At 49.4% G+C, this 15,778-nt stretch overlaps 1 protein-coding gene across 1 annotated transcript in view; it reads right to left on the reverse strand.

Annotated features, from left to right (window-relative positions):
- The window catches only part of TBX4 (T-box transcription factor 4), a gene marked incomplete at its 3' end in the record, with an annotated part of 28,386 nt that extends 27,184 nt beyond the window's left edge, over positions 1 to 1,202 (reverse strand). The window contains exon 1 of the mRNA XM_084861847.1: positions 1,178 to 1,202. The remainder of the gene's footprint in view (positions 1 to 1,177) is intronic.
- Between the last annotated feature and the right edge of the window lie 14,576 nt (positions 1,203 to 15,778).

Genomic DNA, 15,778 nt, shown 5'->3' on the forward strand with positions numbered 1-15,778 from the left:
TCTTCAGATCCCTTTAATACTTAATCCGTGCTGTTATTTTGCCATTATTTGTTTTGCTTGGATTGTTCCTAATACTCCAGGTAGTCTTCATCACATTGTTATAACATCTGTTACCTTTTCACTATTGGCAATGCTACACATCTTAATTTGCTACTTATTTTTCATCACATCATTACTTGTTGCTATTTTGTCACAATATGCAATATTGCTGTAGCTCTTAATATTCTGGATATTTTCATCACATCGGTACAATAGCTCTGACTACTCTACCGTTATTTATAATGTTGTTGGGTCTATTACTACCTTGGTTATAAATTGTCATATCACTCCAGCAATTCTACTTGCTGTCTTTATTTGTATTACCATAGCTCTTAAGATTTGGGTTAATATTTATTTTAATAATTCATTGTAGTCTCAGCCATGAATTCTATGGTAGTATTCTGTCAATTCTACTAATATTACCATTTCCCTGAATAGTATTTCTTAGTCACATTTTTCCTACATTTTTATCATTTTCACACTATTACCATTTCTTATACTGTTGCTATTGATTTTAATACAGTGGTTCTCACCACGTTGTTCCTGTAATTGGAGTTACTTTTGTCTATGGTCCTTTTACATTTGTGGTTACAATTTTCACTTGGTTCTTAAAGTGTCTAGTATTGTCCTGTCGTTTTAAAGCCCGACTATCAGTTATATGCTGCTTAGCCCGTTTCTTTGGTAGTTGCTCGCTCACATTCTGGTCATTCTCGATCATCGGTCATTATTCACAGATATTGCTCCCTGCTTTAGTTTTGACGCTATTCACCGTCAGTAGCTGGGCCTTCTTCCAAGGGCTTTTCTATCTGCAAACTCCAATTTCATCGCTACCTCGGCTTCACCTGGTTCGTTTGGCGCTGGCTCTTTCTATGCTCTGGGGTCCCTAGACCCAATCTGTCTGGCTGCTTGGAGGAAAGGAGGGCTCACTCCCCAACCGCCCCAACCGCTGGGAGCCGGGCTGAGGCGGCAGCCAGATCTGAGGCGCTTCTCGCTGCCCTCCTGTCACCTTAATCGTCCCCCAGGTTCTTACCCCCTTTCCAGCTGATCCTCCCTGACCCTGCAGCCTAACCCTGGGCTCGAACGGCCCCCCATACCGCACGCCTGGCTCACCCGCATCCCCGCCAGAACCCACACTCACCCTAACTGCGCTGCCGCATGCGGAGGCGCCTGCGGCCCGAGTCCACTGCAGGCTCGGGTCCGAGGAACACTGGACAGCCGCGGCTCCGGATCCGCCGCTGGGTCAGGATCCCTCTGCCCGCCGCGCCCTCGGGTCCCGTCACATCCCGGCTCTGGAGCGGGCCCTTGATCTCCGAGGCTGCACTTTGGGGCCTCAGCTCCCTCCTCCTCCCTCCCTCCCTGCGGGGACGCCCCCCCCCCCCCCTCTGACGTCGCCGCTGTCAATCAGTCTGCGCCCGCCGCCCCCGGTGGCGGGGCCTCCAGGGTCCCCGGGCTCCGCGGCCCCAGGACCCCAGCCCGGAGCGACCCGCCCGCTGCTCCCCCACCGCGCCCGGTGCCCTCCCTGCGGCCCTGGGGCCCGCCGGCCGGCCGGAGGGAGCCCGCATGGTTTAGATTAGCGGGCGAGAGGCCCGGCCGCACCGCGCGGCTCGCACCGAGGCTTGACATCCAGGGCCGCACGCCTCAGCGCCCGCGAGGCCCGCACCCGGGGCGCCCCGCCGGGCCGGGGCCGCTTCCAGACCGCCGCCCTCCACCGAGCCCGCCGGGCTCCGCGCCCGCTCACACCCCGGCCGGCGGCTCCCCGCCGCGCCGCGTCCCCGCCAGCCCGCTTCCCCGGCCCAGGCCCGCGCCGCGGCCCGCTCCATCCTCCCACCATGCCGGCACATTCTCACACCTCCGCTCAGGCCCCGCTCGCTCCTGCTCTTAGGCTCCCGGCACCTTCGCGACGGGCCGCACCGTCTGGTCTGAGCACGGCCCCTCTGTGCCCCAGACCCTGCTCCTCGGGGGCCCTGCCGGGGAGCGGGCGCTGGACCCGGCCCGGCGCTGTTGGAGTTGGCCGTGGAGGTCACCGGGTAAGGCAGGCCTGCTCTCCCACAGGGAGGAGGCCTGGGGTAGGGGTGCAGGCAGCGGGGAGGTGCTCCGCCAGCCTCCGAATCGGAGCCCAGCGGAGGCCCGGACTCCAAGGTGCCAGGCTTGGCAGAGCCTCTTGGGGAAATTGTGGGGAGGACCAGGACTCTGCCAGCTGCTCCCCGAGATCCCAGAGAGCTGAAGAGGAAGCCCAATGCCGCTCCTGCTGGGAGCCAGCCAGCCTCTGGGCCTCAGAAAGTGGGGACCCCGCCGCTGCCAGACCTCCCTGCAGCAGCCTCTGACTCCTACTGTCTCCACTTACCTCTATTTATCTCTGTCTGTCCGTACCTCCCACTGTGAACCACAGCAGACAGACCCATGTGGACCTCAGCTCATGCCCAAGCCTCACAGTCTAACTAACACATGCCCGGAATTCTAGGTCAAGGATAGGCCTGCCCACTCTCCCAAAGGCCCGGGAGTCCTCTGTCGAAGGGATCCCATTAGCCCCTTGCTTCTCAGCATTGGCCACATCCCTCCCTCTACTGGTGTCCCCAACCTTTCCAGCCAGCCTCTGTTCCTTCCCAGATTCTGACCTCAAAATCAGATTGAGGACAGGAGGGGAGCATTTCCTCCCTGGATGGCTCTGTCCCTTTTGTAATGCTGGGGAACAGAGAGCCAGCCACAGTGCCTCCTCCGTCCCTCCTGCACTCAAAGGAGGAAGCAAAATACCAGCTCAGGTCAGGCCTGTCACCCAGCTCCACAGTGGCCCACTGCTCACGGAGCCCTCTCTCCCCCAGCAGTACCAGATCCTGCCACCCCTCCTTCCCTTTATGACTTGTCCCATGGAGTCCCACGCCAGGAGGGGAAGATCTAAGAGGGCGGAGAAGCTTAATCCTCCCTGCATCCCACCTCCTCCTGAAGTGGAAACAGGGAAGGCCCTGGTGTTTCAGGAGGTGCCTGGGGAGTCATGTTTCCCATGTTACAGAGAAGTGGATGACACGCCTCAGCGTCTGCTCCCAAGCCCCCTCCCACATCCTATCCAACAGCCTTGTAAATAAACAGTATACAGACTAGCCCACCAACTACTGCGTTGGAATGGTGAACAGGGAAGTCAGTGAAGCTCCAGGTGCCATGGGAAGACTAGAGTTGGGACAGATTCTGGGAAGAATGTGTTGATGGTCATTGGCGGACGTTCATAATGAGACCCTCTAGTGCAGCTCTTTAAAGAAACTGAAGTGGAGCCTGTCTCTAAGTGTAAGGCTTTCTGGAGACCCATGGACTCTCCTAGTCACGGACTTCGGATGTATAGTCCAAATCAGTATCAACTTGTTCGTGTTGACATGGAGGAACTGGATACGGAAGGGACAGGCAAAGTTTTGGTGATGAAAAGGAAGGCGCAAACCAGCCAGCAAGCAAGCAAGAGAGAAAGAGGGGTCATGCACACACATTCTCCATTATTAGAACAGAATGCTTTATTTTGTTGATTCGAAGAAACACATTTTCCACATTTTGACATCTCTGAAAATGGGATACATCTTAAAATCAATGGTGTGTCATAGCTTAGTGTTTTTTCTTCTGAGTGGCACATAAAAATAATAGAGTAGCTGACAATTGATGAAGTACAGTATTTGCTGTAAAATGGCCTATGGAGAAAAGAAAAAGATTACTCATTTCCCAAAATTGATTTGAGGAGTTCAAGGTACAAAAACTCTTCTCAACTAGATGAGCAAATACTTGACCATAACTAAGCATCTATCACACCAACTTGGCGTAGGGGACAGCCCTCAGGTTTGGTGTCTGACTCACCTTGGTTTTGAAACCTGGCTCTAACTTCTGGCTCATCATTTAGCAGCTATGTGATCTGGTGCAAGTCCCTTAACACTTTTATAAAATAAGGATAATCACACCAATCTACTAGCGTATAGTGAGGTTTGGCTAAGTTAATGCATGCAAGTGTCTTTCATATGGTATATAGTTCCCAAGTATTTTTAATATTTATTTTAGCACATCTCTTTCCTAAAAAGGCTTAGATGATTTATAACCTAAATAAGCTAATAGCCAAGCCATCGTGGCTCAGTGTTTGAGCATCATTGAGCTATGAACCAGGAGTTAACGATTTGATTCCTATTCAGGGCACATGCCCAGGTTGTGGGCTCTATCCCCAGTAAGGGGTAGGGGTGAGGGGTACAGGAGGCAGTCAGTCAATGATTCTCTCTCATCATTGATGTTTCTATCTCTTTCCCTCTCCCTTCCTCTCTGGAATCAATAAAAAAATATGTATTTTTAAATAAGCTGATAAAAATACAAGTAGAAAAACAAAATAGAAACAAGCAAAAAGAAGAAAGAATATATGCTATCATTAAGTGTTGACAAAGTTGATGAGAGCCATATCTGGTTTATCAACAGCAGGGCAAATGGTAGTTTTTTATTTCAGAAATATGAAGATATTTCTTTGGTGAAGGGTTGGGGAACAAACTTCATCGTTGCCCTAAATTTTAAAGTAGTTTATCATGTAAATTTTTATACTTAAATCTGTACAGTTAATTGCCATTTACAAATTGGTTTCACAGCTACTAGCTCATTTGGTGCAGTATTAATTCTGTTTCATAATTCATTTTCCCAAGAAAATATTTATCAAGTGCTTACTATGTGCCAGATACATATTGGGTCGGCAACTAAGTAATTGCGGATTTTTAAAAAATCAAAGACAATTTTTTCATGGAACTAAATAACTTTATTCTGTAATGTATTGCCCATTTTGATCAATGACCTTTTGCCATCTTTCAGGCAGCATCATAATCCCACGTTCAAAAAACTTCTGGTTTTTATTAGCAAAAAACTGAATCAGGTACGATTTGACATCATCATCATTATTGAAATTTTTACCATTCAAGGAGTTTTGTAAAGATCGAAACAAAAAGTAATCAGATGGTGCAAGGTCAGGACTATATGGTGGATGTGGCAAAACATCCCAACCAAGCTCCATTAATTTTTGCCGAGTGACCAAAGATGTGTGTGGCCTTGCATTGTCATGATGGAATACAACACCTTTTCGATTTGTCAATTCGGGCCACTTTTCTTCAACTGCATTGTTTAATTTCGTTAGTTGTTCAATGTAGACATCAGAATTGATCGTTCGGTTGGGTGGTAAGAGTTCAAAGTAGACAATTCCTTTGTAATCCCACCAAACTGATAACAAAACCTTCTTTTGATGAATATCAGCTTTTGATGTTGTTTGAGTTGGTTCACCTGGCCTGCTCCACGATCTTTTCCGCTTGATATTGTTGTAAACAACCCATTTTTCATCGCCAGTTATCAGTCGTTTTAAAAATGGATCATTTTCATTACGTTTCTTTAGCAAATCGCAGCTGCTAATGCTTTGCATTAACTGTGATTCTTTCAGTTCGTGAGGAACCCATGTATCGAGTTTTTTAACATAGCCAAGTTGTTTTAAGTGATTTTCAATGCATGTATGTGATACATGAAGCTTCTCTGCAATCTCACGTGTTGTACTGTGACAGTCCGAATTGATTATTGATTTGATTAGGGCGTCATCAACTTCAACTGGACGACCAGAGCGTTTTTCATCTTTGAGTGAAAAATCACCAGAACGAAATTTGGCAAACCAATTTTGACACTGCCGTTCTTTTAAGGCTTCGTCACCATAAACAGCACATAACTTTTTATGAGCTTGCGATGCGTTTTTCCCTTTGCAGAAATAAAAAAGCAAAATATGACGAAAATGTTCCTTTTGATTTTCCATTTTTCAACAAACGCCAAACGAAAACTACAAAACAGATCAAAAAACTTTTTTTACTGATTAACAGCTGAATAGCCAACTATCAAATAACAAAATGTGTTTTACATTTGTACTACGTCTGCAAACCTAAAAATTCAACTGAAGCCATATATGTGTGAAACCCGCAATTACTTAGCTGCCGACCCAATAAATAAGAGGAAAGGCCAACTAACCATTCCATTAGTTAGTCAATTGATTGGCTAACTAGTTACTAACTGCAAACTCGCTAATACTCAATCCCAAAGGGAACAGGGGTACAGGGTAAGCTGGAGAATCCCTGTCAGTGCAGAAAGGTGGCCCCCCCAGAGCCTGGGGGTGGAGGGATTATTTGAAGATAACTACTTGAGTTGGCCTCATAGTGTAGTGAAAAACCATTACAATTTTTTTTTTTAACCTAGGTTTTTGGAACATGTGATAAATTCCAATGTCAAGCCACACCCCAAACCAACTGAGTCAGAGTCTCTGAGAACAGGGCCAAGTTTGAGAACCACTGCTCTGTGCCAAACACGGAAATCCCATTTCCTGCTCTCCTGGCCTCCCTTGTAGGTCATGTGATCCCACGTTGGGCAATGAGGCCTAAGTGGAAGGCTATAATGGAAGAAGGTTGGGGGTTTTTTGCTTTCTTGATAAAGGGGAAGACACAGTCTTTTTCCCCCCTGTAGATTCGATCCTTGGCATTCTCACCCTCTAGGGACCTTGAGGCAAGAAGGATGAAGGCCGATATGCTAAGGATATTGGAGCAAAAAGAGCCTGTGTTCCCACCGGCATCACTGAGCAGGTAAGCAGTGCTGGCTTGCCTCTTGTAATGTCTGGGTCTGTTACAGCCAAATACACTCCTGACACATAGGTCCCAGCTTCCTGTTGAGAGGCCGTAGGTACCCCACAATGAAAGGTACTTATCTGAGCGTCTGTACACGTACATGCCTTCCCAAATACAGGAAGCAGAATCCCTCCACATCCCCTTCCCAACCATGTTAATTTGTGTGTGCTATGACCTAAGGCCAGGCATCCTATTAAAACACTCCACCTCCCACCCCCCACCCGGCCCCACCAAAAGGAAAGGATGGCTGAGGCAGCAGGAATGTACTGTCCCCTGTGGCTTTATTGTTACCCAGTAGCCCCCCAGTCTTTGTTCTGGGATTCCCCAGCCCATGCCCCACTGGAACTATCAAGCTCAGGACCACTGGGGTGGAGGCAGGAGTTGAGCTTGTTCTGGAATAGGAGGACTGAGCAAGGGGGATGGGTAATAAGTGGCAGCTGCTGCTGCAGGTGCTTCCCTCATACACAGATGCAGGTCTGTTTACCTGACCTCTCACCCTGGCCTCCCAGGCCTTCTCCCACCGAGAGAATTAGGAACTTCCAGTGAGAAGGAACTGAGGCCTGGGCTAGCCTGCTGCCTGGCCTGGGTGAGGCAGGCAGGTCTGAGCCCCCTCAGGACTGAGCGTGAGGCGTGAGTCACCAACCGCACAGGTAGGTCCCTGCTATGTCTTTCACTGAGGCACTACAGACACAGGAATGATCAGATCTGGGTTTTCCGTGACCAGGGCTAGCAATGAGTGGGTAGCTCTTCTGTTCCAGAATCCGTATCTGCAGGTAGATTATCTGCAGAAGATCAGACTTTCCGCCCCATTATGTGACATGTTCCTCCAGGAAAATTTCTCTGAGGACAGTATATCTGTGAGAGCCGAGTTAAGTTAAAATTGCAAGTCAGAGAAATTAATTACCCAAATTTCTTTCTTTTCTCATCTTTCTTCCCTCCATTCTTCTTTAGCATGGATTATCAAACACTGGCTTTTAATTTGGATCCTCAAGGATTTTTGTGATCGAGGGACTAAAACAAATTAGAATTCAAGAATGAGAGAGTATCAGGAAGCCTTTGGAGTTTGAATCTGAACAAACCTGGACTCAGGTCCTCAGCAGGCTGTTTACAGAGGAATCTGTGCATGATCAGTTTTCAGCCTCTGTTTCCTCATTTGTAAAATGAATTTAATAATAACGACCCTGTGAGGGTAGTAAAAAGGATAAAGTGGTATCATAGATAAAAGTGCTTTTGGAGCTCAGAATAATATTTATTTAGTACTACAATGTGCCTGGCAGGGTTCTAAGAGTTATACATTCCTGCATATACTTACCACCCCATCAGTCTGGTGCTATCATAATATCCATTTCACAGATGAAGAAATCGAGTGATTTGTCCAATGTCATCCAACCAGAAAACGAAGTCTGGATTTGAACCCAATTATTTTGGCTCTTCAGTGCCCCTACTGTAAAATATACCGCTCTACAGTCACTTAACCTAAGATGGTTTCATTTGTTAAACCACTCCGTGGTTCTAAGAGTGTAAATTACTGCCTGGCACACTGTAACACCAGCATTGTTATTGTAAATGGGACTTGCCCAAGGTCTCAGAAGAAGAACAGAGGTCCTACTGGACTTATAAGACTCCAGAGCCCAAGATCTTAACCATTCTTATTGTTCATTTTCTAAGAAAGGAAATACTAACCCTGAGTCCAAAAAATTAATCTTTTCTCTCTTTAGACTTCCAAAACAGAAATATAATACATCTTTTAACATTTTTTTATAAACCTATTTTTATTGATTTTAGAGAGGGAGGGATATGGAGATAGAGATAGAAACATCAATGATGAGAACCATTGATTGGCTGCTTCTTACATGCCCCACATGTGGCCTGACTGGGAATCGAACCTCAACCTCCTGGTTCACAGGTCGATGCTCAGCCACTGAGCCACACTGGTCAGGCAACATAGTACATCCTTTATGTACCAAGAATTTCATGCTCTGATTCCCAGTGACTTCCACCACGCTGGCCACTGGAGACGTGAGCTGGATCCATGGGAGTGCTCTGCTCACTCACCAGGACACAACGATGGTGGGATGGAGAGCATTCCACACACTCTGCCACAAGCTTTCTGTGTGCAAAGATGGCGCTGATGGCACTGACCCAGGCACGATGGGATAAGGACAAATGCGTGCTCATCTGGAATAAAACCCTCTATTGTTCCTTCCCTCCCCGATCCATAAGTCCCTCTGTCTATCCCGTGATTGGGAAGTGCATCCTAACATCTAGCTCCAACCCTTCTTGCTGCAGTGGGTCCTTTCTCTAAGAAATCAGAGAGACTTGCTGGGGCGCTGTTCACTGGTCAGACCTCCAGTAAGAGTTTCCATTCCCTCATTCCGCTCCCGAGGCTGGGTGGATGGCGCTGTCCCAGAAACCCTGGGCCCGGGAGCTGTGCCAACCCTGGCACCGAACGGACACAGCCCGGCCCCCGTCTGTGCGGTCTCAGAAGGCGAGGCGGGGCCCGGCTCCTCCAGGACCCAACAGGCCCCAGAAGGGAGGACAGGAAGGAGTCCCTGCATTTTCTGAAGTCTCTCCTTTGAACACGGTCCTTTATTTATTGGGCTTCATTTAACCTCAGCCTTGTCCTCCTGGGATCATTTATTTGGTAACTGCCACTCAGCCTGCTCTGGCATTAACCTCATAATCCTACCGATTTCCTCCGAGCTAGTTGGGGGTTTTCTCGACTTTTTCCTGGGCGGGTAGGGGCTGACTCCCAGGTCTGGTCATTACTGAGGCGGAGGCCCCAGGTCCGCAAAGGCCTGCCTGGGGGACCCTCGGTGGCTCCTGGTCCCACCCCGGCCCTTCCCAGGCGGCCAGAGACGATGGAAGCGCCTCGTTACTTAAATGTGAGGTGAGGCCACTGAGGGCCGCTGCCACCACCGCCCGGGGCTTCCGGAGTGGCTCCTGAGGCTGCCCTTCCACCCAGAGGGCCTGGGCTTCACCAATCACAACCTGGCCTGGTTGGAACCCCGCCCCCTCCTCCATCTTGGATTCCGGGGCCGCGTGGGGCCCAATCGCTGACCGGGAGCTGCGGAGGGCGGGGCCGCGCGGGGCCCAATCGCTGGCCGGGAGCGGCGGAGGGCGGGGCTTCTGCCGCAGCGCCTGCCCACGTGGCCGCCCGGCCGGCCTTCCCGCCACCTGCGCCGGCGGCCCCTGTCGAGCTGCAGCTGCAGCGCCCAGACACCGCTCGGGCCAGTCGCCAGGGGATTAGTGTCCGTCTGTCGGTTGGGACAGCCGCAGTGGGGGTCGCGCCGGCCCAGACGAGGGCCTCCCCTGCACCTTCCCCAGGACGACGACGCCCTCCAGAGCCCGGCGCGGGCGGCGCGGGCTGTGTTGGGGGGTCCGAGGGCCCGGGGTGCCGATCTCTCCCAGAGCTGAAGTGTGGGGTGACGGGAGGCCCCCTCCCCACCAAGCCTGAGCCACATGTGCTGGGAAGTTCATTTCCCCTCGCTCCGCAGACCGGGCGTGGGGATTGACCCTGGGAGCGACCCCGGTGTCAGGAGGCATTAATGATCTCCATACGGCAATAAACAGGCAGGCCGGCTGCTTGGTGTGGAGGTGCCCTGGAAGGGGCCGCCTTATTAGCCTCCCAGGCGCTCCCGGGTAGGGGCTTCATTAGCGGGGCCGTCAGCCCGCCTCCCCTCCCCCAACCTTGGGCTCCATGGGAACGTGGTCCGAGCGGCTGGCGTCCCCTGGCTAGTCCTCGGCTCCTGGAGAGGCAGCCTGTTCAGGGGAGAGCTCAGCCATGGGCCCATCTCTAACAGGACTTCTGACTTGACCCTGATGAAGTCTAACCTAAAATCCTCCAGAGGCCAATACCACGCATTCTGAGTCAGCCACCATGTTGTCTACAGGAACCAGGAACAAGAAGGCCTTCCTCGTCTTTAACTTAAATCCTGGTTATTTGAGCCCCATTCTCTCTCTCTCTCACACACACACACACACACCCCAGAGCAAAGGGAATAAGTAAAATAGGTGGTTATCAACCTTGGGAGTGGGGGAAGGGGAGAGGGTGTAAACAACCTTTAGCAACTGCCTAGACGTTAAAATCACAATCTGATTTATCACACATCTCTCTCCAATCCCTCTCTATCAGGCTGATTACTTGTTCTAGGCATGGGCTTCAGTTTCCATATCTGTGTAGTTCATTTAAGGTTCACCAAACACCACGTGCTGGGCAAGTGCTAAGCAGTAGGGGAGTGAAGCTGAGGAAAACCCAGGCCCTACTATAGGGGAACTCCCAGTCGAGTGGGGGAGACAGACTAATAAAAGAATGCAATGATAAAATGTGCTCTGGGCTGTAATCTAAGTCCATACTGAATGTGATGAGAGTACAGAAGAGGGAATAAGGAACTCGTGCTGTCTTGTTGAGGAAGGTTCTCTGAGGAGATGACCGATGAAGTGAGTCCGTCTTTAAGAGATGGGTATGTATGGGATCCTGAGGCAGAGGTTGTGGAAAGGGCACAGAAGAACGTTTGAGGAGCAGTGGGGCTGCGGAGGTGGAAAACGAAGCTTCGTGGAAAAGTAGAGTTTGGGAAGGGCCTTGTAAGCCATGTTAGCAACTGGGTGGAGACAGCCCTTGCAGAACGTTGAACTCCGTGGAGACAGCCCAGGGCAAGTGAGAGCCAGCTCCGCACTGGGAGAGTCGGAGCCTTGCTGAGAAAAAATAACTAAATATGGGCAAAGGAGATCCTAAGAAGCAGAGGCAGGATATCATCGTACACATTCTTTGTGCAAGCTTGCCAGGAAGAGCCCAAGAGGAAGCACCCGGGTGCTTCAGTCTGCTTCTCAGAGTTTTCTAAGAAGTACTCAGAGTTGGAAGACCCTGTCTGCTAAAGAGAAAGGAAAATTTGAAGACAAGGCAAGGATGGACAAAGGCCCTTGTGAAAGAGCCAAGTTTAAAAAAAAATTGGCTCTCAAAGGAAATTTCAATCATTGTACTGTTGATATTTGGCTCTGTTGACTAATGAGTTTGCCAACCACTGCCCTAACTGACTGCAACAACATAACATAGACACAATGTCCACTCTTTAAATAAATGATTTTATTTAGAATAGCTTTATAGAAAAGTTATAAAGATAGTACATAGACTTTCCATATAGCTCACTATATTCCCCCTACTGTTAACATTTACACTAATATGGTATAGTTGTCAAAACTAATGGATCAATATTGACACAATGTTATTAACTAAAGTCCATACATCATTCTGATTACCTTAGTTTTCACCTCATGTCCTTTTTCTACCCCAAGATCCCATTCAGGTGATCACCTCACATTTAATCGTCCTGTCTCCTTAGCTCTTTTTTACTATGAGGGTTTCTCCGACTTTCCTTGTTTTTGATGACCTTGACAGTTTGAAGGAGCGCTAGTCAGGTTATTTTGTAGAATGTCCTTTGTTTGGGGTTTTTCTCAGGACAAGATTGGGGTTACGGGTTTGGGAAAGGAAGGCCTCAGAGGTGAAGCACCCTTCTCATCACATCCCATCCAAGCTGCATATTATCAAGATGATCACATCACTAACGACGTTGACCTTGACCAGCTGGCCGAGTAGTGTTTGCCAGGTTTCTACTATGAAGCTACCCCTCTCTCCCCACCCCCTCCATGCTGCGGAAGTTGGGAGGAAGTCACTGCACACAGCCCACGCTCCAGGAGTGGGGAGTTATACTCATCTCTCCGAGGGAGGAGTACCTATTGGGGAATTCTTCACGGGAGATTTATCTGTTCGCCACAATTTATTTATGTACTCAAGACTTATATCATTACAACTTCATGAGTTTTTATTTTATACTTTGGGTTAATATCCAACACTGTGTTATTTTGTCACTCAACCTGTTCCGGTTGCGGCCAATGCTCTTTCGGCTGGCTCCTGTGACCCTTTGACATATGATGGTTATTATCCAACTTTTGCAAATGGGATGGGAAAACTGAAGTTGAGAGAAGATGAGCAAAAGCCCAAGGGCCTCTCTGTTGGCAAGTAGGGGCTCTTTCTAACTTCTGGGCAGCAAGTATAACCACTATCCTCCCCTGCCTCCACACACACAAAAAGTATACAAACACATACATATACATATATATATTTTTAGGAATTTAGGAGTTTGGATGACCAGCTGGCCAAAGAGTTGTCCTGTGCATTGTTGGATGTTTATTTTTTACAAAACTTTTCTTAATCCATCATCTTTGGCGATGGTTTTCTCCTCATGCATGTGTGAACATCTTCAGGGGGTCCTCAAACTTTTTAAAGTGGGGGCCAGATCACGGTCCCTCAGAGAGCTGGAGGGCCGGACTATATGAACTACTAATTCCTACTGTAACACCTCGGCTGCACTCACTGCCCAAAAAACCTGGCGGGCCGGATCAGACTCCTCTGCGGGCCGCATGTGGCCCGCGGGCCGTAGTTTGAAGACCCCTGATAGTTTGTTCCCACTGATCCTTGTTGTTAGATATCTAATTTTATTCCAACAAAAGATTTATTGTTAGACATTTCAGTGATTCCAAATTTTTGCTAATATACACAATGCATGTCTGTGGCCATACCACCCTGAACGTTTGATACACACCACGCAGAGAAGAAATCATTAGCTACAAAAGAGCTAGAAATTTAAAGGTAGGTTTTAAAACACCTTGAAAAGATGGACACAAATGCTTAAAGATACCTAAAGGATGCAAAAGCCCTTTATAAGGAACTAAATATATGAAGACTTCCCAAACGTCAGCTGTGGCTGGAAGTGTTCATCATTTCACTACATTGAGCGTTCCTGCTGCAGCACCTCCCGCCGCGCATGCGGCCTGGCGCACTGTGCACCCCCCTGAGAGCTGCAGAAGAAAGCCGATCCTCAAAGCAAGGCTCCTCTAGCAGTCAGCACCGGGCCCGCCACTCCCCAGCCCTCCTCCTTGATGCTCCAAGCATGCCCGGTTGTTTGCACCATGGGTTACACTCCATTCTCTCAGCCAACTGGGAAACGTCCCCATCCCCACGCTCTGCTGGCACTGTGGGTTGTTGCTGCCTGCCCTTTGTGCCTTCCAAAGCCCTGTCCCATCCTTCATCTCCCCTGACACTCACAACAACCCTGTGAGGAAGACAACTGGGCTCCGAAGAGGAACTGAGGCACCATGGTTAAGTGACCAAGCCAGAAGCAGAGGCAGCCAGAGCTAGAACCCAAGGGTCTCCCCCTACACCCAGTGCTCCTCCCCCTGCCTGGCTGCAGCGGTCTCTGCTCTGGACACTTCTGCGGGAGGTGCTAACTCAAGACCTTGCCTGCCTCTTGCCGTTGTCTTCAAAGGCAGTTGTCTCCTTGCATCTGCCAACAAAACAGGGAACAGCAAATAGCAGAGCTCCGAAGCTTCTCCCCCTGACAGCAAAGTAGGAAGGAGGAAAAGCCCATCGGAGTGTGAACACTGGGCCCACCCACAGGCACTGCGCCGGGAGCCTAGACCAGTTCCTCACACTCAGCGCCCTTGGCGTTTGGGGCTGGATAATGCTTTGTCGACGGGAGCGGTGAGGGGTTGTCCTGTGCATTGTTGGATGTTTAGCATCCCTGTCCTCTGCCCACCCCAGCTTGTAAAAACAAAAATGTCTCCAAAGATTGCCACATGTCCCCTGGGCATCAAAGTCACCCCCCGTTTAGAAATATTGGCCTAGATTTTCAGGACAGTGTCTGTCTCGATTGCATTCTTTTTTATAGTATTCTATATGTAACAACTGTGACTTGATTTGTATACCTTTAAAGGACTTTTCACATCAATCAATCTACACATTCTTTTTCATCAGGCATGGTGTTCTGATTGGGGATTTTAAACCACGCTCGCCGTGGCATGTTCTCCAAGAGAGGGAAGGTATCCTCCTCCAGTGGGAGGGAGAGGCAGTGGCGGCCTGAGCGCCTGCCCTCTCCCCATCGTCCCTGAGTCCCTGCGTCCTGGGGAGGAGCCCAGCAGCGAGGGGAGGGGTCTGGAGGCGGACTCTGAGGTCTTGGGTAATCTCTTCCTGTGAATTAGACCTTTCCTGAGTGTTGTGTTCCCTCTGCCACCTCACACCTTCCTTGTGGCTGGGGCTTTGCCTATGGAAACAAGATGGAGAGTAGGAGGGCTTGTAGCCATGGTGACGCATCTGAGCAACAGAGGACTAAATCCCCACCCACCCACCCCCATCCTCTGCTCCTCCTCACACCACCTTCTCAGCCTAGGGAATAGCTTTACCAGATTAACGTGAGCTCTCCAGCCAGAGGAGAGAAACACCAGCTCATCAAAGGACTTATATGTTGATCCAAGTTGCAGAATCACTTAATGTAGCCTTTTCCCTTCTGAGAGGCGGTGGGATTGTTTTTCCCATGATAAACCTAAAGGTCAGGAGCTTCTGAAGGAAGAGAGTGTTCATTAGAGGGGCGGGGCGGGGGTGGGGGGGAGCACACATCTGGCCCAGGAAGGCTCTGGGAATGGAGGGGGGAAGTTGGTGGATTCTCCTTGGCCAGAGGCAGGTGCGTGGACGAATGATTCTTCCAACTCCCTTCCAGTTCTAAGTCCTCTGCTTGTCTTTGGACAGTGATTACCCCTATGCCTGAAATAGAGACCCAGGCAAGCATTTTCTCCACACTTACCTGATCTGAAAATTTACCTCCGGGTACAGAAATAAAGATTCCTCAGCCCTTTTAGTGATTCTGACTCAGTAGGTCAGGGACGAGTCCAGATGTTTTTAATACTTGTAACAAGCACCTCAGGCAAGTTTGGATCACTGAGGAGGTGAATTCATATTCTCTGCTCTGAGCACATATATTTTTTTCCATCCTGGCTCCTCTCTCTGAGAACTTGGCAAGCTCTGTTAGAGCCCTGGGCCTCCTGAGGCCGCAACCTGCATGATCCACCTCCCGGTGCCAGCCAGATGCCTGCACGGAGCTGGCCTTCAGTGCATATTTGTGGACTAAATAAATTCTCAAATAGGCCTCTCCACATGCAAGACACATACCTGGTTTTATTCTAGCAGAGGATGCAGTGTTTAGGGTCCAAAGCTTTATAGATTTTCATTAACTTTATTGAGATCTAATGTATGTGCAATAAATTGCACC

Source organism: Pipistrellus hanaki (assembly GCF_964339955.1).
Source record: "Pipistrellus hanaki genome assembly, chromosome: 16".
Taxonomy (NCBI): domain Eukaryota; kingdom Metazoa; phylum Chordata; class Mammalia; order Chiroptera; family Vespertilionidae; genus Pipistrellus; species Pipistrellus hanaki.